The sequence below is a fragment of the Nyctereutes procyonoides genome, unplaced genomic scaffold (genome assembly GCF_905146905.1).
Source record: "Nyctereutes procyonoides isolate TBG_1078 unplaced genomic scaffold, NYPRO_anot_genome, whole genome shotgun sequence".
Classification (NCBI taxonomy): domain Eukaryota; kingdom Metazoa; phylum Chordata; class Mammalia; order Carnivora; family Canidae; genus Nyctereutes; species Nyctereutes procyonoides.
In genome coordinates this window covers 35,510,199-35,537,269 of record NW_026575120.1, presented here as the reverse complement: position 1 = coordinate 35,537,269, position 27,071 = coordinate 35,510,199, and the positions used below count along the sequence as shown (strand labels likewise).

Sequence of the window (27,071 nt, the reverse complement as noted above, 5' to 3'; positions counted from 1 at the left end):
ATCTCTCCACACCCGTTTTGGGTGGAAACATCATCTTGGATTATTCACTAACCTCAAAAACCTAGTTTCTCCATAGTCATTATCATCTTTTCAACATCAAATAGTTTGTACAATTTTCAACCAGGCCATGGAAGAAGAGAGGCAGAGAAAAATAAAACCCATTCCTTTCCCATTAGCATCTCAGTCCTCAGCTTCTGGTGATTCCACTATTGAATATGGAGGCGTATCCTTGGGAAATGGGAGGAACTGGGCAAAGAAAATACATATATATTTGTAGCATCCTATAGCTCAGTTAATTGACCTGTAATCCCTTTCTGAACATGTGTTTCCTGAGGGAGGAAGTATGTGGGAGGAAGTTATGGGTGCAGGTCTGGAATAATCAGAGTACCAAGGGTGAAATGCTCACTTTTGATTTGTTTTTCTTTTGGTCAGCTGTGTAGAGCTTTCTCTATATTTTGTGCAATTACATGACAAGACTGCCATATGTATTTTAAATGTTGTAGGTTCTCTTTTTCTTGTATGGTTACATTTTGCCACAGAACTGATTTAGGGTGGTGATTAGGGGATTGGAATACTTTTCTTTTAGGAAGCGTTGGTGATGTCAAGATATGAAATATTTTGGCATATATGGGGATTGAGACAAATAAGAATTAAAGGACTTAATTCTAGAGAGAGCATCCTGTGTTTTATACCTGCTTAAACCAACTATGTCTGTTGAGACTGCTCCCAGACCCAGGCTTCAGGCTTCATGTTGCCTTTGGTTCTATGTCTCCCCAAATCCAAATGTCTCAGTAGCTTTCCTTAGATCTTCCCTGTGGGGAGCGTCAGAGGAATGAAAAGCTACTCTCCTAACTCGTAGTTCTTTAGGGATTCCAGGGCATTTTTTTTTGGCAATGCAGTTGTAGGAAGTTCATAATGTTTGAGGAAGGGGTTTGAAGGAAGGTGTTGATTAAATGGTAACACACAACAGCACCTGCCAGCTCAGAATTGGGTGGAGATACTGAGTCAGCCAGCAGTGGGTGATGGTGTTCCATGGGACTGTACTGTGTGAGGATGCCTTCCTTTTGGTGAGGACAGGGAAGACCAGTAAGTATGATCTAGTTGATTTCCCTGCATATGGCACCAGATGAGATGTTGAGAGTGGGGCCTTAATCCAGCTCATCCTCTCCCGGCCAACCAACGGGTTGTGATGGGACTGCACTGGCTGGAGAAAGGGTTGAAGACTGACATAAAGATATCTCCCACCCCAGGCTCATTTCCTGAGGTCTGCTGTCTCTAGAACAATACCAGTTTTTTTCCTTCAGTACTCCAGAGAGGATGCCTTTTCTCATTTACACAAGGTTTTGCACAGCCTATGTTGTCTCTGGGCTGGTAGAGGCAAATTAGGAGGACAGAAGAGAGCCTCACTGTCCTCCTGTATGGTTTCTTTGGTTTTTCAACCTGTCATCCCCCATGCCTCTTGCATCCTGTCCAGATCACCCTTTGTTCACCTACCAACTATCTTCTCTCTTCTCTCCCTTTCCCCTTGGGTTCTTCTGTTCTCTCTTTCTCCTTCTTTCCCTTTACCTCATTTCTCTTTCCCCTCAAATCAAGCTCTGACCACCCACTGGTAATGCATTCCTATCCTTCCCCTTCTGCTCCACCAACATTTCCATTCCTCTTCTGTATCTCAGATATGTAGTATTCTAGACTGCCTCTCTGAATGCCCTTGGCTTTGAGAAGAAAAGGAGAGTCCCAGGTTGAGGAACTAGTGATGGGGCATTAAAGATCTCTTGTACTGAAGACGATGATCTTCCGTTTGTTCTCTGATTTTTGAATGAAGGAGTTACTATCTGTGTTAGCCTTTTTGGGCTACTGTAACAAAACCCTGTACATTTTGTGGTTTAAACAAGAGAAATTTCTTTCTCCTAGTCCTGGAGACAGGAAAGTCCACATTCAAGGTTCATACTAATTCAGTGTCTGGTGAGTATTCTCTTCCTGACCTGTAGATGGCCACCTTCTTTTTATGTTCTTAATTGGTATTTCCTTGTTATACGATTGGGAGGAGAAAGCAATTGCACTCCGGTTTGTTTGTTTGTTTTCTTTTGGGAACATAATCTCATGTAATCAAAGCCCTGCCTAATTACTTCATTTCAAATTATTTACGTCCTAAGAAGCCCCTTCCCCCAAATCAGCTGCAGTGGGTGTCTGGGTTTGAGTTTATGAGGACACAGACCTTCAGTCTGTTGTGTCATTGTGCACCTGCCCTGCAAGCCAAGCTTATTTTCAACCTGGATGTCTACTCCATATTCATACTAGAGACTCTAATTACCCAAGCTGCAGGTATGACCTACACAATAGTAAATTTAGATGACTCACACTTCCCCTTCTGCTGTTTATACTATAAAACCTCAATAGCCTCTTGCTCTATTTATATTTTTGTCTCTACTCCTTACAACTGAGTGTATATATATATGTATGTAATCAGTATAGGTGTTCAAAAAGAAATATTAATTATAGACATTCATTTGAACTTTTTGTGTACATTGAGTTACCATACTCAAAGTAAGTCCTATGTATACTTTGATATACGTCATATGTAATGTATTGCAGTTTTTTATTTGACTTACACTTTGGCCTCATAACATATGCTTTGTGTTGTTAGTTATATGTTCATAGTGAAAACAAAACAAAATTAGAGATGATGCTACTTTCAACCAAGAAAGGTTGTAATAGTCTCTCTTCTGAAAAAGTTCCTTGGTGACAATAAAATATTTATCCACTTAGTATCCATTATATATCTCTGAGAAGACTTTCAGCTTTTCTATTTTATGTCTTATGAGTATTTCCCTATGTTCAACATTAATGATGCATAAATAATTGCTTATATTATGTAAATTAAAATGTGAAATTTATTTTATACTTATGCTTATTAGGAGATAAGGAAAAATAAGGGAGTTGTTTGTAATTAAAACTTCTGTTTATTTTGCATAGCCACCAGAATAATTTCTTTTTTTCCAAATTGGAATATCTCCAGTGTTTTATTAATATTGATAAAGAATTTTCAAAAAAGAACAGAAATGCAACTTGACACGTTTGCTCTTAACTTCTTTGTTATTTTGTCAATGAACATGAGGAATTCTTTTAATATAGATACAGAATATAACTTCTATATCATTTGGCTGATTTTTCTATATTGACCATGTACTGTATAAGAATTTTGCTGAATGCCCTGGAATCATATATATTGAAAGAATGAAGTATTGATTGCATACTAAATACCTTGTAATTTCTGCATATTTTTATTCAATCCTGGCCATAACCTGTGAGGTTAGGAGTATTATGTTCACTTAACAGATGAGAAAATGAAGGCCTGAGGAAGTTAAGTTACTTGCCAAAATTTACTCAGCCATCAACCCATCACTTCCATCTGATTGCAAGAAAGTAAAACTCTAGGAATACTAAGTATTGACATTAATGCTTGAGGATAGGAACTTCTATATGTTTTTGGTGGGAATATAAAATACTATGGTCAAAGTAATTAGGTGGTGGCAAACTTAGGAAACTATGTTGTGTATATATGATATGGCCTATTCTCAAGTCTGTTGATTTCTTTCTTCAGCTTTGTTGAGTCTTCTGATGAGCTTATTAAAAGGAATTCCTTTACCTCTTGCAATGTTTTTTAAAAATATATAATATCTTCATTTGATTCTTTCTTATAGTTTTTATTTCTCTGCTGAAATTCCTCCTTGTTTATGCATGTTGGTCATCTTTTCCACTACATCATTTCACATATTAATCATAGTTATATTATTTTTACATTAAATGAATATTTACTGGTATGACATTTTATTTATTTATTTATTTATTTGGATTATAATGTTTTGTTTTTAAATTGAAGTATAATTAACATACAAATAATATATTAATTTCAGATGTACAACATCTTGGTTTAACTACTCTATACATTACGCAGTGCTCACCACAATAAATATAGTCACCATACAATGTTATTACAATATTACTGACTGTATTCTCTATCCTGTGCTTTTCATCCTGTGACTTATTTATTTCATAACTGGAAGTTTGTACTTTTTAATTCTGTTTATATATTTCACCCATCACTCCTCCCACCTCTCCTCTGGTAAACACCAGTTTGTTCTGTAGTAATGAATTGTTTTGTTTGTTTGTTCATTTGTTTTATTTTTTAGACTCCACATTTAAGTGATATCCTATGGTATTTGTCTTTGTCTGACTGACTTCACTTTTTCTCTAAGTCCATCAATTTTGTCTCAAATGGGAAGAGCTCATTTTTTATGACTGAGTAATATTCCATTATATATATATATATACCACATCTTTATCCATTCATTTATTGATATATATATATAGTATATATCAATATATAGTATATATACTATATATTTATTGGGTTGCTTTCATATCTTGGCTATTGTAAATAATGATGCAATAAACATAAGGATGCATATATCTTTTCTAGTTGGTGTTTTTATTTTCTTTGGTAATTAGCCAGTAGTAGAATTACTGGATCATATGGCATTTCTATTTTTAATTTTTTGAGGAACCTCTATACTGTTTTCTACAGTGGCTGTACCAATTTATATTCTCACCAGTTGTGCACAAGCATTCCTTTTTTTTTTGACATCCTTGTCAACACTTGTTCTTTCTTTCTTTCTTTCTTTCTTTCTTTCTTTCTTTCTTTCTTTCTTTCTTTCTTCTTTCTTTCTTTCTTTATTTTTTTCAAAGATTTTACTTATTTATTTCAGAAAGAGAGAGCGAGAGAACACAAACAGGGAGAGCAGCAGAGGGAGAAAGAGAAACAGACTCCTCTTTGAGCAGGGAGCCCAATGTGGGACCCTGGGATCAAGCTGAAAAAAGGACGCTTAACTGACTGAGCCACTCAAGTACCCCAACACTTATTTCTAAATTTTAGCCATTCTGAGATGTGTGAAGTGATACATCATTGTATTTTGATTTGCATTTCCCTAATGTTTCGTTTTGTGGAGCATCTTTTCATGTGTCTGTTGGCCATCTAAATGGCTTCTTTGGGAAAATGTCTATTCAGGTCCTTTGCTCATTTTCAAATTGGATTATTTGGGGTTTTTTTATGCTGAGTTGTATTATTTTTTTCATATATTTCAGATATTAACCTCCTGTCAGATATATCATTTGCAACTATCTTCTCCCATTCAGTAGGTTGCCTTTAACAATTTTTTTGAACGGTTTTCTTCACTTTGTAAAAGCTTTTTCTTTTGATATCTTTATCTATTGTTTTTTTTTTTTAAAGTATGCAACTTTGTAAAATTCTTTTTTAGGTGATGCTCCATGGCCCACCATGTATATCTTAACTTAGAACTGACTTTAAATTTATACTAACAATGCCAGTTAGCTAGGGAAACATTACTCTTATGTAGCCTGTCCCTGTCCTCCTTTTCTTTTTTCTTTCTTTAAATTCAATCTGCCATCACATAGTACATCATTAGTTTCACATGTAGTTTTCAATAATTCATCAGTTGCATATAATACCCAGTGCTCATCATATCATTTTCCCTCCTTAGTGCTCATTACCCATTTACCCAGTGCACCAACCTACCTCCACTTTCTCCTTTTTCTTACTGTTATTATATGTGTCTATATAGCTACAAAGTTAGCAATACATTGTTACAGTTATTACTTTACATATTTTTAATTTTTAAATTTTTTTACTTTATTTATATTTTAAAGAAACTGGGAGATTCAAGTTGCCTCAGATTCAAGTTGCCATTTGATGTCATTTTCTTTCTCCAAAACAACTCTGCCTCTACTCATCTCCTTCATGCTATTACTGGCAAATATATTACATTTCTTTATGTTATCCACTCAACAATATGTACTTATTATTTTACATAGTTGCTTTTTAAATCAGTTAAAGATGTCAGGGGAAGAAATATGCATTTGTACTATCTTTTATCATTATAGAATTACCTTTACCAGTGCAATTTCTTTGCATATATATGAATTCTAATTACTGTCTGGAATCATTTGATTTTAATTGGAAGAGATTTCTTCAGTACTTCTTTTTTAAAAAGTTTTATTTTATTTATTTTAGAGAAAAAGAGAGAGAATATAGGGAGGAGGGGCAGAGGGAGAAGGGGAGAGAGAGTCCCAAGCAGACTTTCTGCTGAATATGGAACCCAAATTGGGGTTTGATCCCACGGCCCCAAGATCACAACCTGAGCCAAAAATCACTATTTGGACACTCAACCGATTGAGCCACCCAGGTTCCCCTCTTTAGTATTTCTTTTAAGTGGGGACTAATAGCCATAAAATCTCTGTTTTAGTTTATCTGGAAATGTCTCTTTTGCTTTCAGTTTTGAAAGATAGTTTTGTGGATATAAGATTCTTGATTTACTATGTGTGTATATCTGTATGTATGTATTTATTTATTTATTTAAGTATAGTTTACACACAATGCTATATTAATTTCCAGTGTACAATATAGTTATTGACCATGTTTTTTTTTTCCTTTCTGCACTCTGAATATATAATCCCATTGCCTTCTGGTATTAAATGTTTCAATGAGAAGTCAGCAGTTGACCTTATTGGGGTTCTCTTGTGCATGAAAAGTTTTTCTCTTGCTGCTTTGAATTTTTTTCTTTGTTTTTTAGAAAATGTACCATTGAAGTACATTTAGTACCTTAGTTTGTGGATTTCTTTAAATTTACTTTACTTGGATTTCATTCACCTTTTTGGATGTGTATATTATAGTATTAAAGTTTAGAAAATATTTAGCAGTCATTTCTTCAAGTATTTTTTTTACTATTCTTTGTATCTCTTCTATGCTTCTAGTGCTCTCATTACATATATGCTGGTGAACTTAATGGAGTCCCATATTTCTCTGAGGCCTTGTTCATTTTTCTTCATTTTTTTCTCTCTATTTTTTGTGTTGCATAATTCCTATTGATCTGTCTTCAGGTTTACTAATTTATTTTTCTATAAAAAATTCTACTGTTGAGCTCTTCTACTCAATTTTTTTTAACTTTTTTTAAATTTTATTTATTTATGACAGTCACACAGATAGAGAGAGAGAGAGAGGCAGAGACACAAGCAGAGGGAGAAGCAGGCTCCATGCACCGGGAGCCCGACGTGGGATTCGATCCCGGGTCTCCAGGATCGCGCCCTGGACCAAAGGCAGGCGCCAAACCGCTGCGCCACCCAGGGATCCCATTCTACTCAATTTTTAATTTCACTTTTCAACTCTTGCCTTTCCATCTGATGTTTTTAAAATTTTTTTTTGATCTCTGTTTATCTTCTGTATGTGAAGAACCTTTGCCAACATATCTGCTTTTACTTCTTTAAGCATTTTTTCATTTGGTTTTCTGAACATATTTATATCACTACTTTGAAGTCTATGACCATTAAAAGTGATATCTGGCCCCTCTACAAGCAGTTTCTGTTGTGTGCTATTCCTATTGTGTATGCCAAACTTTCTTGTTTCTTTTCATGTCTTAAAATTTTTCATTGAAAACTAGACATTTTAGATATTATATGTAACACTATGGATACTGATACCCCATCTCAGGGGCTTGGTGCTATAGTTTGTTTGCTTGCTGATTTCTTTAGTGTCCTGGCTGGACTATTTTAGTGAGGTCCATTTCCTTGGCAAGGTGTACCCTCTGGTGTCACTCCTTAGAGGCCACAGTTTTAAGCATATATACATTCTCCCTGATGTAACACTGATTTTAACAGGATTCTTTGTCTGTTTCCCTGATTACATTCAGTTATTAGGCTCTACTGATTGCTGGCTAATTCTTTTATTATCTTTAACAATGTCCTGGGGCATAAATTGCTCCATAGTCTGATCCAATTAATTTTGGATTCCTTTACAGAGGTGATTTTTGAGGTCAGAGTTTGACATTTATTCTGACCCTAGGAATTCATTTCTTATCTCTTTCGTTGTTTCCCTCTGTTAAACTAGCTGCCCTATACTTTTCTTTCTATCCCTTATGAAGTTACCAGACTCCTCCTTTGTTCACTACCAAAACCTTTATTGTTTTTGAAAGTGCCCTTAGGCTAGAACCTCCTCATCCTCTTTCAAATAGTCAGTTCCTTCAGACCTGGCTCTATATTTAGGAAAAATATCTGAGCCATGACTTTGTAATTGGGATTAGGGACGGTGGCGCAATCCTTTCTAAGTGATACCCCTGCTTTAGTTGCAGGGTGCTGGACAGTAGCAATAGTTTTTTAACTTCTTGACTTGCCTATCCTGTTTTGAAACTTCTGCCCTATGAGTGAGTTTGAGGAAGCGTGATTTGGGCCCTCATATTCTCAATGTGCTGCTCCTGAGGTAGAGCCTCTGCTTTATAAATGGAGTAGAAGCAGGGAATCCTAAACCCACTTCCTCTGCTGTCCTGGAAATTAGCTTCTGCAACATGTAGTTGTGGGGGAGGAAGAGGGAGAAATACAGACCTCTGCTCCTTTTGGGAAACTACTGTAGCCCTTCACTTGGAGCTGGGGGTAAGGGAGCCCACTCTTCTTGGTTGTACCTGTCTGCAGTGGGGTTTCTATCATATTGAATTGGGAAGGGGAAGGAAGATGTTGGGTCATAGTTCAAGTGTCACAGATTCTTGCTATTCTTGCCAGATTCTCTTGAATAAACATTTCTTCATTTGCTATATGCCTTTAGAACAAATTCCAGGAACTTTAAATGGCCTTTAAAATTATAATTCCCACAAATTATGCTTGTTTCGCCAGTTTGCAGAGTTCCCCTGTCAATCATAATTGTTTTAAAGTCTCTCACTGATAGTACCAACATCTGGATCTGCTCTGAGTTTAGTTACTTTACTTATTCTCTTAAAAATGGGTTGTTTTTCGTGTGTGTGTGTGTGTGTGTGTGTGTGTGAGATACACATGCTGTACACTGTATGTAGAACCCTTGAGTCTGAGGTAAATACTCTTTATGCTTGGCAATAGGCAAACTCCTTCTTTGGTCCAGTTGTAAGTTTGAGGGGGTTCAGTTAATATGATGAGGAAGTTGAGCTGGGTTGGGGGTATTTTGTTCCCTTTCATGAACCAGATGTTTTCAATTCCTTTAGTGGTAGGCTGTTGTATCTTGATCTTAGAGTGTCTACACTAGATATATACATTATTGGATTTAACAGAAAACAATAATCACCTAGATTCTTTATATTTTTGAAGGGTTTTAAAATCTTCACAGTGCTATTACAACTGTTTTTTTACATTGCTGCCCTTTGCTCTTCTAGCCATACCATATATTTGTATGAGGGATAATCCCCTATCTCCTGGCCATTGTTCTTAGCATGATGAGACAGTCCAGTCTTGGTGAAACATTTTTTCACTACCTTCTCTCCTAAATTTATTTTCCATAATCTCAAGGCTATGAATGTGCACAGTTTAAAACACATTTCCACAAAATCACCCATGGATACCAATGTTCTCTTAATTTCTCTAGACTTCCAGGCATTTTTTTCCATATGCTTAGCACTAAATACCATTTTTTTTGAAAATTTACCAGTTTTTAAATCTGTTTTCTCTTCTTTACCACTAATTAGAGGCTTCTCTTTTCTAGAATTAAGAGAGTAGGATTAAACGTTTAAAAAAACTTTTACCTTCTATTCATTTTTTGAGAATAAGATGTTAACAACTGTGCTGAAGACAACAAAAACTGTTCTAATTTTATAAAGATTAATCTGGTTCTAACCCTATACACAGAAGCAGTTAAATAACTTATTTATAGCTCCCTTGAAATTTGCTTATTGTTGGAATCTTCTCTCTAGTTACTTAGGACAATTCCATTTGTATATGAGATCTCTCTCTCACTAGATATAAAAAAAAGTATGTCTTCTCTTAAGTGACTTTTTGGAAGTTGTGGAAGTGGGAGTGTTGGCACCCCTACTCAGCATCTCCTCTACCAGCTGACTACAGCCACCCCCTTGCTACCATGAAAGTCGGGTGCAGCCAACTGCTCCTTTAGAAAATTGCCCATGGCTGGACAGGAGCCCCCTCATGCAGGAGTTTTATAGCTACCCCTCTCAGAGAAAGACTGACTGACACAGAGATACAAAAAGCCATTCAATTAGTCTCAATACAAGACCAACTGTATAGAGCAATTCTTTTTTCTTTTACAAGATTTGTTTATTATTCATGAGAGACCCACACAGAGACAGACAGAGACATAGGCAGAGGGAGAGGGAGAAGCAGGCTCCTCGCGGGGACCCCAATGTGGGACTCGATCCCGGATCCTGGGATCATGCCCTGAGCCAAAGGCAGACGTTCAACTCCTGAGCCACCCAGGCATCCCTATAGAGCAATTCTTTTGTCAAAAGTCCTATGGGACCAGGCTGAACTAGTCCCCAGTTGAGACCACATCTTTGATTAGCCCTCTTTCCTTGTACTGCTCTGTTTTCCTCATTTTTCCTTTCAGAGAGCACTCCCACCATAAATCATTTTCTCAGAAATCCTTGTCTTAGGTAATTTCTTTTTTTCCAAAGATTTTATTTATTTATTTATTTATTAATGAGACAGAGAGAGAGAGAGAACGAGAGGCAGAGAGAGAGAGAGAAGCAGGTTCCATGCAGGGAGCCTGATGTGGGACTCGATCCTGGGTTTCTAGGATCAGGCCCTGGGCTGCAGACAGCGCTAAACTGCTGAGCCCCTGGGCTTTTCTCTGTCATTTCTAAGGAATCCAGTCTAAAGCAGTTGGTATTGGAAGTGGTCTTGAAAGCAGACACAAATGAGGGGAGTCTGAAGGTGGATCACTTTTTGGTCAGATGTCAGTCACTGGCTGTTTAGATAGACCCTAGAATGATTACAATGATATATCAAACACAATGGTTAAGATTTTTCAGTCTGGTAGACTAAGTATCTGAGAGGTTCATGGAAAATAGTAGCTGTAAGGACTATGGAATTTGTGAAGTGCCATAGTTGAGGACAGAAAATGGCAGGCTCAGCTATATTTAAAGCTAAGTGTGAGACTTCCAGGGCCCTTGTTGGCAACATTAAAGATACACTCACTCTCTGTAGTCAGAGGACTGACAGAGTGAAGAACAGATACAGAATTTAATTATAAAAGTAATGTAATTTCAAAGAAGGTTTGTTCAGCCTTGTCTGCTCTCCTACTCCAAAGCCAGGGCCCTGATGGGGAATGAGTGGGACCCTCAGTCTCAGTATGATGATTTCTGGGTAGACACAGTTGAAAACTTTGAACACCCAGATTCCTCTGAGCTCTCTTGATCTGTAGAAATGACACACTCCCCTTTTGGAAGATATGCTCCCTCCCTTTCTTTAGGACTGTCAGAGCTCTCAGATAAGGCAAAGGCCTTATAAGACAATGCTATCTTCCTCAGGATCTGCATCCATCTTTTCTCCTTCCATCAGATTCATAAATTAGGTTTAATATTCACATAAACTAGGGAAGAGCTTAAACTGCTAACAGAAGAGTGATACCTATCAAATTTTCTGCAAGAACTGACTTGCAGGCACTAGCAGGCACTGGAAGAGCCTGTCCAGGAGTGAGTCTAGAGGGTGATGGATCAAAAGGGTGGTTGGAACTCAAATCTGATGAAAAGGGTGTTTGTTGATATGGAGCCACTCCCCCATCATGCAGAATTAAAACCTTGGCAAAAGTCTTGGGGAAAAGGTCTAATATATATTGTTTTCTGATCCACAGAATTTTGAAAAAAGTGATAGCCTTTATTAAATTAAGTAGAAATGCTAAAAATTACCTTCAAAGACTCAGAAGGTAGTGATTAAAAGGCTTGGAAATGTAGAAATGTGTAATGGGGCCACTAAATTAGACTGAGAAACCTACCAGTTGGCCATACTGCTTGGGAGGCAGGCCTAGAGGATACTCTGCTCAGCAAGATGATAAAAATAATATGGTTAGGGAGGACATCAGCTGAGGCTGTTGTTAGGAGATGCCATTACAGAACTGGACTTCCTAATGGTAAGGGGTTATGGGGAACCAGAATAGGAGAGGTTGCATGACAGCATTTAACTGATGCAAAGTGCACATACTTCCTCTATTAAATAGCAAGGTCAAAATGGCAAACAGGACTTTGAACTGCACCTTTGGATATGGAAAATAGAACACGGTGTTCACGGGGTAGGATATATAGGCAACCATTAAGAGTATTGCTTTGTGTATGTAATTGAGAGAAATCACGAATGAAGGAGAAGGCTCAGATCAGCTACTCCAGTGGAGTCATGATCCCTTTGCCCCATCTCCAGATTTGAACCAGCTCTCAGTTCCAGTATCATCAAATAAAAGAGTGTGAAGCACCAGAAGTAGGACCCTGTGATACCACAGCAAGTATATTAAATATGCTTTCCCCAGACTTGCCCCTAAAGCCTACAGTCATTTACTTGGGTAACCATCCCTAGAGAAAGTGGACTCAGATAAGAGCTGTAGAATATAGTATGAATTGAAGCTTATACTAAGGGATGTAAAGCACCATCAATGCTCTCTTATTAGGGAAACATGTGAGAGCAAGGTAATTAATGGAGTTTGGATCCAAATATCTCACAGCAGTTTCAATGGATTCATCTATTTTTAATTTTTGCTCCTCTGTTTGTTTCTCCATTTTTCTCTTTCTCCCTTCTTCTTTCCTGTCCTCTTCCATCCTTCCAATTTCCAAACTCTCTCTGCTCCTCCATCTCCCCCTCCCTCTCTCCATCTTTCACACACACAAATTGCAAATGAACACTCATTCTACATCAGGCCATATGCTAGGCACTGAGAATTCAGAGATGAGGTCCAGGATCTTCCATCAAAGAGTTCACAGTATAAGGAGGGAAGGGTTGAGTCACGGAGCAGCACATTGTGATAGGGTCCTTCACAGAGTCATGCACAGGGGTGTGTGTCAGCATAGAGAGAGAACCTCCAACTCAGTCAGGAGGAAGTAAAATAAAGGAATGATTCTCAGAATCAATCATATTTGATTTCATGTTTGAAAAGAAAAGTGAGCATTATCAGGCGGAAAATGGGAAATCCCTTTTTTAATCCATGATTGATTTTAATTTTTATTTATTTTTAAAATTTATATTTAATTAACATATGGTGTATTATTAGCTTCAGAGGTAGAGTTCAGGGATTCATCAGTCTTACATAACACCCAGTGCTCATTACATCCATACCCTCCTTCATGTCTATCCCCTAGTTGCCCCATCCCCCCCACCCCCTCCCTTCCAGCAACCCTCTCTTCCCGATGCTTAGGAGTCTCTTATGGTTTGTCTCTCTCTTTCTCTCTAATTTTGTCTTGTTTTATTTTTCTCTCCCCTTTGTTTTTATACTCTTTTTCAATTGGGCCTGACTACCTTCAAGGTTAATCTCCTGGCATGTATTCCTAGTTATGTTAATAGACGTTTCAGAGTAGATCCACTTGGTGTTCAATCAACTGTGAGGTGGTTCAGAAGGCCATCTTGTAAGCAGATACTTCTGCCTTAGGAGTTTGGATTCTAGAAAATAACTGGCTTCTGCCAGATTATATTATTTCTATTTTCTATTTCTATTTTCCTAGAGCTTTTTGGAGCACTCCAAGATGTGAGCTGAAAATTGCTCCAGTTAGAGAAGCTATAAATGCAGAAGAAAAGCTTTCCCAGGAGCCTAGATTCTTTTCCTGATTCCTCTCTTGCTTTGGAAGATGATTAATGGAGAAACATGAAATTTATGACCATTATTAGGCTCAAGTCTCTGCTCTACCATTTCTGAGTTGTGTGACCCCAGGTCAGATATCCAGCCTCTCTGATTATTACAGGGTTGACCTCTGAGGAGACTGGAGAAAATTAAAAATATGATATTTAAAGGAACAGGTACATACCAAATCCTCAATCCATGCCAAAGATGGAACTGCGATTTTCTATGCCTTTCATAGATAGTCTTCATGCCAGAAATTAAACTTGGGTCTGACAAATTATAAGGCAGAAAGTGGACTGAGGAGCAAAAGATACAAGGCAAAGTATAGGTTTCTGGTAATATTCACTGAAGATTCTTTAGATTGCTTAGAAATCAGTGGAAATCAGGAAAGATTCATGGTCAAATCTTAGAAAGAATTCTCCAGGGAGCAGAAGTATAGCTAAAATACAAAAGAAAGAAAAACAGATGACGGTAGATGAAGGAGTCTGTTGACTGATCTAAAGGCAGGAGTACAGACTCAGGTTAGGATGAACCATTTCTCAGAGAGCAGGCCAGATGTGATGGGCACAGGAGGCTGGGGGCCACGGTACAGAGATGACATCTACCTGACAAGCTTAGTGACTGCTGTTCTGTTCTTTCTAAGTGTATGAGCTTGTTCTTTATAAGTAAGACACTTGAGGGCCAGGCCACATTAAGAAAAAAGGAGACCAAAAATGTTGTGGTGGTGATTTGGGGCCTCTTAAGAGAGGAAGGTGGTGCTGATGAAGCAGTGCTTCTAGTATATTATGTGTGGAGACATCATGTAAGCTGTCTGGTAGACCTCACTGAACTATGGGGTGAATTATCCAAGTGAACTCATTGAAAAAAATTGGTGTGCACAAGTATGGTGTTAGAAGTTTAGGGAGACTGAAAAACAAAAAAGAATTAAGAAAAGATTGACCACATTTAGTGATATGATAAATTGGCCAATCTCTTACTTACTTGGGGGTTATAATGATGGTTCTTTCCTCTTGAGTTAAAAGTGTAATTTTGAATAGGAAATTGGAGAGATGAAGGAGATGGAGGATAGATGGTGAATAGATATCAGGATGACTTAAGATCATGAAACATGTAAAGGAAAAGAGGTACCAGGGGATTTGACTGTGTACAAAGGAATGTACTTGATGTTCAAAAAGATGACTCCATGTAGAAGCCAAGGGAAGATTCATGGAGGCAGGGCCTGGAACAGAGGCTGGGCTGGTCCAGCTGGGAAGAGTAAATGCAGGCAAAATCCTGAGACAACGAGTTCAGTTGGCTGACAAATAGGACAGAAAACCTGGGGTCTGATAGGAAAGAATAAAAAATGTCTTTAAATATCACAGCTAGAGCAAAACTGCATTAAGAGTGAAATTTACTGTTTGGTAACAAATACCACTGTTGCTGAGAACACAGCACCAGATCTCATGCTGATGACTCTGAATACGTTGTTTGTCATCCTCACAACGGCCTTGCTAAGAAAAAGTTATTATCTTCACTTTACAGATGAAGAGTAGGAGGCCCACGTAGGTTAGGAAACACAGCTTGAAAGGGACAGAAGTTGTATTTGAACTTGAGCCTATCTGGTGCCAAAGCACCACCCTGGTGCTTCCTTCCCGACCAGTGTTATTGCAGGGTGCTCGCAAATATGCGTGCACACCAACCGTCACCAACACTCTGCAGCAATAATGGAGCTAAATTTATTTTTTTAAATTTTTGTTTATTTTTTATTGGAGTTCGATTTGCCAACATATAGCATAACATAGGGCTAAGTTTAAATGTGTGCAGTTGCTGCTCTGATAAAGGAAATGCTCACCCGTTGAGAAACATTGCTGATTTGGCAGTTTGGTATGAATTTTCTCAACTGAGGGATTTTAAAACAATCCATTTTAGAACTTTTAGTGTCAGGTAGAGGGTTTTCATAATCTGTTAAAATTTAAAAGTCCTGCAACTGAAGTCCTGCGTGCTGCCTCTCTCGAGCTGGTCACATTGGTTTATGTTGTATGTGACCTGTAGACCAATAATGCACACAAAGTATGCACCTTGAAGTCCTTCACAGTGTGCAAAAAGGCACCGTGCACTTTATAGAGACGTGTGAATATGAGGTGCCCAGAGGAGCACATTATGGGATGACTGAAACGGAAAGGCAAATGTGCTGAGATTCAGGTCCTTATTAACTAAAATCTGAATGCTCTTGACTAGAGAGATCAGAGGTGATATGAGAAGCCTTTTGGTTGAGATAGTTTCTGCTTGATTATAGGTATCTTCATTCTATTTATCTCATTTTTAAAAATTTATTTATGATAGTCACACAGACAGAGAAAGAGGGGGGCAGAGACACAGGCAGAGGGAGAAAGCAGGCTCCATGCACCGGGAGCCCGACGTGGGATTCGATCCCGGGTCTCCAGGATCGCGCCCTGGGCCAAAGGCAGGCGCCAAACCGCTGCGCCACCCAGGGATCCCTATTTATCTCATTTTTTCAAGTAAATTAATATTAATAAATAACTACTGTTACCACCCACCTTTTCAAAATCCAGAACCAGAACCTTCAGAGACCGCGATTAACCAAGCCTCACAGGTGTGCACCTTCTCAGTAATGTGTCTACACCTCCACCTAGTGGCGGCTTGAATGATTCAGCGGTGATACCTGGGAGCTGTCTGGGAGGGATGTCCTAAGAAAAAGTGAGAGCCAGAGAATATGTTCATTTTCTGGAGTAGGGAAGGAAGAAAGAATGAAAGAATGAAAGAATGGAGGGAGAGAGGGAGATAAGATAGAAAATAAGAGGAAAAAGAAAAGGAAAAGAAAATTGGGGGGGGGATTTTTTTTTTTTTTTGAAAACTTGAAAATAGGCATTTCTGAAGCACAGTAGATTTTCAAAAATTGAGGGAGGTCGACAGAGAGACTCGCTACCTGAGAATGATAACAGTATTTCCATGAATAGGAAAACAGAACTGAACTAATTGTTAAAAGCTAGATTGAGGGATGCCTGGGTGGCTCAGCGGTTGGGCGTCCACCTTCGTCCCAGGGCGTGATCCCGGGGTCAGGGATCGAGTCCCGCATCGGGCTCCTTGCCTGGAGTCGACTTGTGTCTCTGCCTCTCTCTGTCTCTCTGTCTGTCATGAATAAATAAATAAAATCTTTGAAAAATAAAAGTAAAAAAAAAACTAGATTGACTTATGGCCTGAAGAAATTAGAATAAATGAAGAGGATTCAATGTTATATTGATTCCCTCCAGAAGACCTGAGGACCTAGGGACAAATACTGGGGTCATAGTTAGAACTATAAAACCCAGATTGTTATGCCTGAGAAAACCAAGTTCTCAGATACATATTTAACCAGGTTTATGGTCTCTGTGGGGATTAAGGGTGGTAGAATTTAACCTGTTTTTATGGATATAATGAGTGCTATTAATTATGTAACCACAGCCTGTGAAGTCCACACCATGGAGCAGGTGTGTCATGGGGACTTTGCTGCCTCCATCCTCATCACTACCACGTAAATGAAGTGTTGTGCCCCAGGTTAAGGCTAAGGAAAAAGGAGAGGCACAGATGCTGAAGGACTTGCCCATGCTGTCCTAAGTACCCAAAAGGTAAGATGGGATTCAAATTCAGGACTGTAATTCTAGATCCTGTTCTTTCCACAACATATTCATATTGCTTTTCTTTGAACTACATGCATTTAAAATTTAATTTTAATGTTTATTTTAAATTGTATTTCTTTGTTGAATTATTAATAAACTCACATGGTATAAAGGTCAAAAAGTACAGAATTGTAAGAGCCAGTAAAAATCAAATCAAAACAAAAAGTAAAAAATGAAATCAAAACAAAAAGAGCAAGTTGAAAGCAATCTCCCTCCCTCCCCAGCCATCCAGTTCCTCTGCCTTAAGGCATGCCTCTCTTGCCAGCATCTTCTATATCTTTTCAGGGTATATTATCCATGTGCATGATGACCAAATGTTAACATCAATTTATTACGCCTCCAACATTATAGGAAATTGTATTTGTATGGCTAATGCAGAAAGTCACAAAAGGCTAATTTAAACATCTTAATCACAACTACCTTGCTTGCTCCAATAGAATTTGCAATTCAGTCAAAAGTTAAGTATAGAGGATTTTCAAAATAAAACGTCTGTTAATTCACCATTCAGTCATTTGAATAGTTTTGAGTGACTGCTAATGTAAGCTTTAGAATGAATGCTTAAATTTTCTCCAGAGTTTGTATGGATTCCCAAAACCGACTTGAAAAGCTTCCAAATTATCCAGAGTCTGTTTTCCATCTCTTTCTTTTATTAAAAAAAAATGTTGTTCTTATTCCCAGATCCTTTCCTTGGTTATTAGATTGACTCTTAGCCAGTCAGGTTAATGTTAGCTGGAGATACCCTCATCAAAAGAGTCTGAGCCAAAAATGCCAGTCTGGATTTTATTTCTGGATGTATTATGGGAGAGCTAGCTGGTCATTTCTCCAACCAAATGCCTTAAAGTTTTTGAAAATGCTCTAAAACTCTTTCCCCACATGTTGTTTTGTCAGTATGAGTCCAGTTTTCACATGCAAAGTGAATCAGATTCACCGCACTCAGTTTTACAGTGCATTTTTGCAAGAGATCCCATTTTTAGCCAAGTCACAGCTGAGCTTTACTTTCAGCTAATTAGTACTTGTTCTCAAATTGGGCAGTTCTAACCCAAGCTAGGAGATGAGATGCAATTTACTTCCTCTCTACTCTCCTAAAATTAACTAAGCTGTAAAATGTGAGTGTTCCCTTGTTTTCCCCTTTGTCTGTCCCAGGGTTTGGTTCCATAATAAAGAATTCAACAGAACTCAGGATGTTTCCGCAAATCTTGCTGTTCTGATTTGAAGAGTAATGGAGTTCTTCCTTTCAAAATCTCAGCCCATTGGTTGCCAAGCAACCATTAATTTATCATAACTAGCTAATATTTAAAATTATACATGATAATTAAGTAGAACAGTATGCTTTTCATATTCCTAAATATATACAGCTTTGGCCAGATCAGAATGAATATGGTTGGTTTGGCGGTACCAGAAACAAGTCACAAAGAATGCTTCTGGAGATTGAAAGAAGAGGGAATCTGACTATTCCCCTGTCTGAGCCCCATGGCTTTAGAAATTACAGTGATCCATGAGGGCCACACAGTTAGACTGCCCACAAAATTAGAGGAATTCCTGGTACTAGAAGATCCTTCTCCCTAAAGAATGTCATGACTTAGGAATAATATACATAGGGCTCCCTTGAAAGGGCCCAACTACACTTTGATTAACTTGGTTAAGCTGGTCCTTTTAATCCCTGCCTTTTTGTATAAAGACATCTCAACATGCGTGTAGCCAAATTATTAAAGGAGCTAAATTTAATAGGATAGAAATAAGAAATGGCTTTATTTTTCTTTCAACCTTTGCTTCCAACATGCTCCATCAGATCTTTCTTCCCTTCTTCTGTGTGACATTTAGGGTAGATCCTACAATTTTCCAGTCACTTTTCTTACAAAAACAGCTTCATATTGTTCATGAAGACCTATTATTAGGTGCTAAACCATGCATCCTAGTCTATATTAGAACTTCAATGTTTCATCTCATTTCAAGTTTTTCTTCTCCCCTGGTCATGTCTGACCTGAACCTCAGAGACCTGCAGGTGGAGACAGGAATGGTTTGCTCTCTCACCCCTTCTTGCTGGTCTCCTCCAATTCTCCATCTCTGCCCTGAGTCTTCTGGTGTCAGGATAGGGAAGAAGAGATTAGGGAAAGGGACTGCAGTCCTTATATCTTGCCTGGAGCTGATCATCCTTTTCTGTACCTACTGATGCCCTTTGTGGGGCAGGGGTTCTCATTGGGTACATTCTTATATATTCTTATATATTTCACATTGCTTAGTGACTCTCCCTCCAATTCCTCCTCTGCTTGTTCAACTTAGAGCCTCTCGGTGCCAGAGTGTCCTCATGCAAGGAGGTAGCCCTCTTTGACCAGGAACCTTCAAGGTGGCTCATACCTTCTGTATCTATATGCCCCTTTTGCCGTATCAATGATAGGAATGCAGGCTTGTTATCATCCCCATCTGTGATGAGGCAAAGCTCTCTCTGTTCTCTCAAACTCTGAGGATAGGTGTTCATTTCTTCCTAGAATTTTATCACCATGCTGCTCCTCTAGTGGCACCAGGGTGGGTCTGTGGGGTTTTGCATCCAATCAAGGAATGGAATAAATAACACACTACTCCTTCATTTCTTATCTCTATGGCGGTGTCACCTTGGAGAGTACCTTTACCTACCTAGGGTTTGTTGGGGTAGGCAGAGCAAGGACTACCAAACTCTACCCCCTTTGAATGTCTTCCCACTAGAAACTGCTTGTCTTTTGTTTTTATAGCCTGGCTTGGTGGTATAATGAAGGTCATTCCATTTTTTAAAAAATGGACTTCATTTATTTATTTTAAAGAGAGAGAATGAGCAGGAGGAGGGGCAGAGGGAGAGAAAGAGAGAGGGAGAGAAGCAGACTCCCTGCTGAGTGTGGAGCCTCCTGTGGGGCTTGATCCCATGGCCCTGAGACCATGACTTGAGCCAAAACCAAGAGTTGGACCCTTATCCAACTAAGCCACCCAGGCACTCTAGGTCATTCCATTTTTAATAAGTCTTGCAGAATGGTGTCTGGTATTTCTCCTTTCAATTTTGTGGTACATTAATACCTATTTCCTGAGTTTTGGCCTTTGAAGTTCTAGGACAAGAAAAAGGGCCCTTTCAATATGTCATTATATAGGCAATCATAAAATGAGCAACATTTCTCCAACAGAAGCAAAACCATGGGAAGGTATGATGTTGCCCACCTTGGAATGCACCAATTTTACTTAGGTGACTTTGGTTTTCTTAGGTTGAAGGCTAGATGGAAAGTTCAGAGTTGGGACAAGGTCAGGGATCCCATAGAGAGAATGAAGATAATGAGAGTAGAGCTGTGATAAGGTAGCTGGACATGTGGCTGGCAGGTACACAAAAACTAGAAAGTCTGGAGCAGAATCTGCAGAAAAAATAAAGGGAAATTAAGTTTTCTTCTTCCATCCTTGTTCTTATTCTTCAAACCCACTCAATGTCATTCCACTGTGTTGGACTGGGTCCTCCAAGAAGTAGACACAAAGCAGTATCCGAAGTCCAAGAAATTTCTTAGGGAAAATGTCTATGAGGAAGAAAAGAGAGGAATCCTGGGGCTGGGAAATTAGGGAGAGCCATTAGATCGTCATGCAAGTATGAGCATTGTGAAAGAGAGAGGGCAGGTGAGAAGGTTGGGTGACAAAGTCTGACACAGTAGCACCATCCTAATAAAGTTCAACAAAGCGTTGGGTTATTCTTGAACCCAACTCACCCATCTGAGCTGTCCTAAACATCCCAGGAACAGACCTGCTTTAGTCCCTGCCATCCACAATCATCAGTGGGGAGTAGCTATGTGATGCTACAACGCAGCATGAAAAGCTTTTCAGAGCACAGCAGCTGGGGCTGTTCATCAGTTACAAACCCTGCTATTAGAGATACTAGAGGTGCATTTGCATGGCTACTTCACACTCTAGACAATGAATGAATGAATGAATGAATGAATGAATGAATATGCTATTTTCTTCTTTCTTAACCATTAAATTACCATTCAATCTTATCTTTCCCCTGCAGCCAAGTTTCCTGAAATAGAATTACACACCCATTGTTATTACTTCCATACTTTCTATTCACTTATTCACCCACAGCAAGATGGATTCTCCTCCCCATTGTCCAGTGAAACTGCTCCAACCAAGGTGAGCATGGACTTCCCAATTGCCCTATTCCAAGGATTAAATGAGTTTGGAGTACAGAAATAGTCAGGGATAATACTTGTGGATACAGGGATGTGGAAACAGCCAAAAATCTGAAGGAGGAAAGGGGTAGCTAAAGATTTGGAAGTTTTATAAAAAAGACAAGAAAAGAAAGAGACAGGGAAATTAAGGAAAAGTATGGAATTTAAAAATAACTTCTGAGTGTGCCTAGGTGGCTCAGTCAGTTAAACTTCTTCCTTTGGCTCAGGTCAGAGCCCCATGTTAGGCTCTCTGCTCAGCGGGGAGTCTGCTTCTCCCTCTTCTCTTCTCCCTCTGCTCATGATCTGTCTCTGGCATTCTCTCTCAATTAAATAAATAAAATCTTTTTAAAAAATTTACTTTTGGGATATTGGAAAATCTTTTCAGACAGACAGTCCAGGAAAACTCTTAGGAAAAATTATCGAATCTGCCATCTTCTGACTGATTTCATATTAGCCAGAAGAGGTCAGCAAAGACATTAGTATCGGTTTTTGCACTTCCTAGAGGCAATGTGGTTAATTGGGAAGGGATTGTTGCCTGTGGGCTCAGAGTTTATACAGGACTTCCTTGGTCCAGATTTTCCTTTTGCTCAGACCCTCTTTTTAGAGTTTCACCTTCTCTGTGCTCCTGGTGAAGAGATGGATCACAGATTACATGTTTCATGAAATGGCATATCTTCAATTTAAATGTATATACTTCTCCAAGTCTGAGTAAATGAATTAAAACTTCTGGCATGTTAGCCAATGCAATTAGACAAGAGCCAAAAATGCAGGTGTAAAACATTAGAAATGAAGATATGAAAAAAATTAACCTTAATTTCAAATAACTTGATTGTATATTTGGAAAAGTCAAGAAGATAAACTAAGAAACAGTAAGGTAACTCAGTAACATGGCTGGCTATGAAATTTATACTCAGATATCAAAATCTTCACACATACCAAAGGTTCCAATTAAAAGGAGTGATGGATGAGAAGGACCCCATTTACAAAAGCTTCAAGAGCAAAGAAATATAATACATTACTAGGAATAAAGCTGAGAAGGTCAAGATTTACATAAAGAAAACTTCAAAATATTCCTAAGAAACATAAAAGAAATGTGAACAAATAGAAAGGTGGAATCAACAAACAAGGATATCAATTCTCTCCTAACATTATCCATAAGAATATATAGTTGCAATTAAAAAACCAGTTGTAAGGATCCCTGGGTGGCGCAGCGGTTTGGCGCCTGCCTTTGGCCCAGGGCGATCCTGGAGACCTGGGATCAAATCCCACGTCAGGCTCCTGGTGCATGGAGCCTGCTTCTCCCTCTGCCTATGTCTCTGCCTCTCTCTCTCTCTGTGTGTGTGACTATCATAAATAAATTTAAAAAATTAAAAAATCAGTTGTATTCCTTTTTTAGCTAGACAAGCTGATTAAAGTTTATATATAGAAAATAAGCAAGAAAAAATAGCTAAAAACCATCTGAAAGAGAAGGGTGAGGAGGAACTAACCCTGTAAAACAGAGTATGTAGCTATAATCAAAACACTCAAGTATTGCCATTTGGGAAAAGTGGATTATTTAACATAGTGGAGAGACAATTAGGTGACCATCTAGAGAAAAAATTAACTTGCATCCATTTCTGCCTATATCACATCAGGATAAATTTTAAGTTGGGCAGAGGTTTAATTGTAAAAATTAAACCATAAATTGAAATAGGAAATAAAAGAATATATAAAGGAATGGATAAGACCTTTCTAAGTATAACATAAGCATAGAAGTAAAAAAAAAAAAAGATTGACAAGTCTGACTTTATGAAGAACTTTTTGAAAACCAGTGTGGTTAATACCACTCAAAACAAAGTAAATAGACAAATCATAAACTGAGAAATAGATCTGGGATGAAAGGTTGATTTGCCTAGTGTATACAGAGCTTCTACAAATCAATAAAAAGGAAAAGATGGGCAAAAGATAAGAACATATCAGAATATCATCCTCTTTGCTTATAAGGAGATCGATGCAATTTAAAATGACATTAAAATACCATTCCCACTTATTAAATTGACAAATATCAAAACACACCATGGGAAAACAGGTAGTATACAATGAAATAACCTGCATAAAGGCCAGTTTTGAAATATCTATCAAAGTTACAAGTGCTTTTGTACCCTCTTATCTTAGCAATTCTTCCTCTAGGAATTGTCATTCACATATTCTGCCACAGGGATATTATGTGTATGTATTTGGTTATTGAAATGTACCATTGGTTGTAAAAGCAACAGATTGAAAACAACTTAAATATTGATGAGTGAGGAAACAGTAAAATAAACAATGGCACATCCATACGGTAGAATAATCTGGACCAACTGAAAAAAGGAAAAGCAAAAAGAGTGATCCCTTATGTATATATATAAAATGATGGGCAAGATATTTTGCCAGGTGTAGGACATGTGTTTAATACACAGCCATTTGTACGAAAGAGAAAAATGCATTTGTGAAAATTTGCACATATATGCTTAAAATATCTCTATAAACTATACTAGAACATTGATAACATTGGTTACCTGTTGGGGAGGGGAAGTCAGGGGGCTGGGGAACAGATGGGGAGAAAAATGTTTTAAAGTATTTTTAAAATTTTAAGCCATGTGAGTATATTATGTTTTCATGCTTTAATATTTGAGTATTGTTTTGTTTTTTCTTTGATATTCCGACACTTAAAAAAACTTTGTGTTTAGGATACTCTATAATCCAAATTCTCTATGTGATATATATATATATGATATATATATATATATATATATATATATATATATATATATATATAGTAAGATCTTGTTCATCCAAAATTCAACTAGAGAATCACTTCACCTTTCCAGAATCTGGCTAGGATCAGGAAATAGCAAAAGAAGCCATCAAGCAGGCAACATAAATGTCCCAAAGTCCATGTACAAAATAAAACCTAGGCATTTTACTCAGCGGAAGTCCATTAGACTTCCTTTAATCTATTTATTTATTGGAGGCAATTTTATTAAGCTGGATAAAGTGGCAACTCATAGAAAGTAGACAGGGAAGCCCTACTAAAAGCACTCAGCAGTGCTAGTTCACAATCTAAGAAGCATGTTGGGGAGAAGGAGCACACAGAACCAATACAAGGACCAAAGACAGCAGGATACGGATTCATTAGTCCAGACACATACCTTCTCAGAGATTGTATCCCTATGACTGTGATGTCCTAACAGTGGTCTTGAGGAACCAGATTCACATTCAGGTATGCTAGGTAGGATCTGTTGAGATTGGGTTTTATCCTAACCTTTAAATGAAATAGGAAATCTTTTGATGATAGAGTTTAAAACAGGCTCTCTGGAAAGTACAATGATGTATTTCAGATAGATGGTGTTTTGGAGTATATTTTTAAAAACACTTAACTGGAGCCATCATCAAAAATTGTAGAATTACTGGTCACAGATTCCTTTATCTAATGAACGCAGTAAAATTCCCACACAAAGCCTCAATGGATAAAAGCATCAATATCTAAAACTGACAGTAGATATGAAAAAATGAGGCAAGAAAAATATTCTAGCACAATAAGATAATTTCATATACGTCTAGAAAAAATTTCTAATTTCTCTGTAATGGAATGACTTCAAAAACCATGATCAAAATGTAAAGAATAGAAAATATCTATTAGCAAAAAAAAATGAGAGGAATTGTAGCAGTTAGGACAGATTAGAATGAAAAAGACAGTAACTTAATGATTAACCATAATAGAGTAATTAAGAATATTGTTGGCATACTCTTTGACCCAGCTATCCATTTCTAGGAATCATTTTTCTAGTTATACTCACACAAGGGTACAGAGATATATTCACAAGAATATGTGTACCCCTGTGGGAAATGTACACATATGTATCATTTGCTTTGGAATAACAAAGCTAGAAGACACTTTGATGCCTACTAAAAAGGGACTGATTAAACAAATTATGTATATCCACACAATGGAATATTATGCGTCCATTAAATAGAAGGGAATGCTTTGTATACTGATGTGTAAAACTGAGTACTTTAAAATAAATAAAGAAGAAAAAGAAAGTTGCAAAACATCATTACGTATTTTTTTTATTATTTTAAGTTTTAATTTAAATTCCAGTGAGTTAACATACAGTGTAATAGGCATTTCAGGTATACAATACAGTGATTTGACATGTCCATACAATACCTAGTTCTCATCAGGACAAGTGTAATCTCCATCATCTATTTCACCACCCTGTCCCCCACCTCATTATGTATTTGAATCTGGGGAAATGGGCAAAGGCCAGAAATTCACATTTTACTTCACATTAGCTATCTTATTTGATGTTTTAAGAATTATTTGTTAATGCTTAAAAAGAAAAATATTGTTAACCTTGAAAATCCCAACTGAGGGATATATTAGTAAACGAAACCCTGTGTAGTCAAAGTATAATTGGACTAAAATGAAGTAATAAAACTGACTAGACTTGAGAATGGTGTATAATAATCTGCCTTGGGTTTAAAGAGAATCCCTGAATAGGTGATTTCAAATCAGCAAAAGTTATATAATGAATAGGGACTGTTTTGTTTGCCTAAAACTCCTTCCTCCCTTCCCTGGAGCAGCCCCCCCTTCTCTTGGGAAAGGCTTCTTTCCTTTTTTGCAAACATTTGGCTTAAAAAATATGCAATTTTCTTTTCAACTCTATGCTCCTGATCACAAATGATGGTCGTAAAGGAAGCACCTACCCCTAGCTAAGCCAATCACTTAAAGACCACCAACTTACCCCAATTGTAACTGGTGATGTAGGTATCTCCCTGACCCAATCACAGCCCTTTCTTGGCATTTTTCATACTGAACATGAGGAGAAGGAGAGTCATTACTTCTTTGAGGGCGGGAATTAAGGAACATGCATCCCTAGAGCCGTCACCACCTATGTGGAGGAGGCCAGTTGGCAGAAGAACATGAAGACAATATTAGAAAGAAGCTGTGATGAGAGATGGAGAGAACATGATCACAGTTATACTTCTGTCCTGCTTCCTTTCTTGCGATCTCCTTTTCTGACCAAATTAGTTCAGGTTGGGTTTCTGTTCTTCACAACCAAAAACATACTGGCTAATAACAGAAAAAAAGGGGGGGGGGACGATTTATTATTTGCTCCCACCTTTCATTTTGATGGCAGTATAATGATGATACATGAATCTAAAAAGGAGATGACAATATTCAAAAGATTATAAAGTAGGATGCCTACAACTTTTAGAACCTAAATTATAAAATCCTGGAGTAGGGAAGTATTTGTCAGCTCTTAGAAATATCTATTCCCCCAAAGACCATTTTTTAAAAATAATTGATTGATCAATCACTTGAGGGACAAAAAGTAGAATGATATTTTAGAGGTCCAAAGGCCAGAGACAGATTTTTTTTTACCACATATTTTATCTCTAAGGATCATTTAAAAGTTATTTTTAGCAGCTTACTGCGTGGGAAACTCGTATTGAAAAGATTTAATTGAAAACTCTGACAGCTACTCTGGGGTGGATGTCAGGGTCAATATAATGCTGGACTCAAAACCATATGTGAAGTCAAGAAAAAGAATGAATAAAATATACATTCAGACATGAACAATTAGTGCG

The 27,071-nt window shown here is 37.7% G+C and overlaps 1 protein-coding gene across 1 annotated transcript in view; it reads left to right on the top strand.

Annotated features, from left to right (window-relative positions):
* The first annotated feature begins 21,387 nt into the window (after positions 1-21,387).
* The window catches only part of KEL (Kell metallo-endopeptidase (Kell blood group)), a 45,329-nt gene continuing 39,645 nt past the window's right edge, over positions 21,388-27,071 (top strand). Inside the window, 1 exon segment of the mRNA XM_055335504.1 lies at positions 21,388-21,420. The gene's annotated coding sequence lies outside the window, so the exon portion shown is untranslated.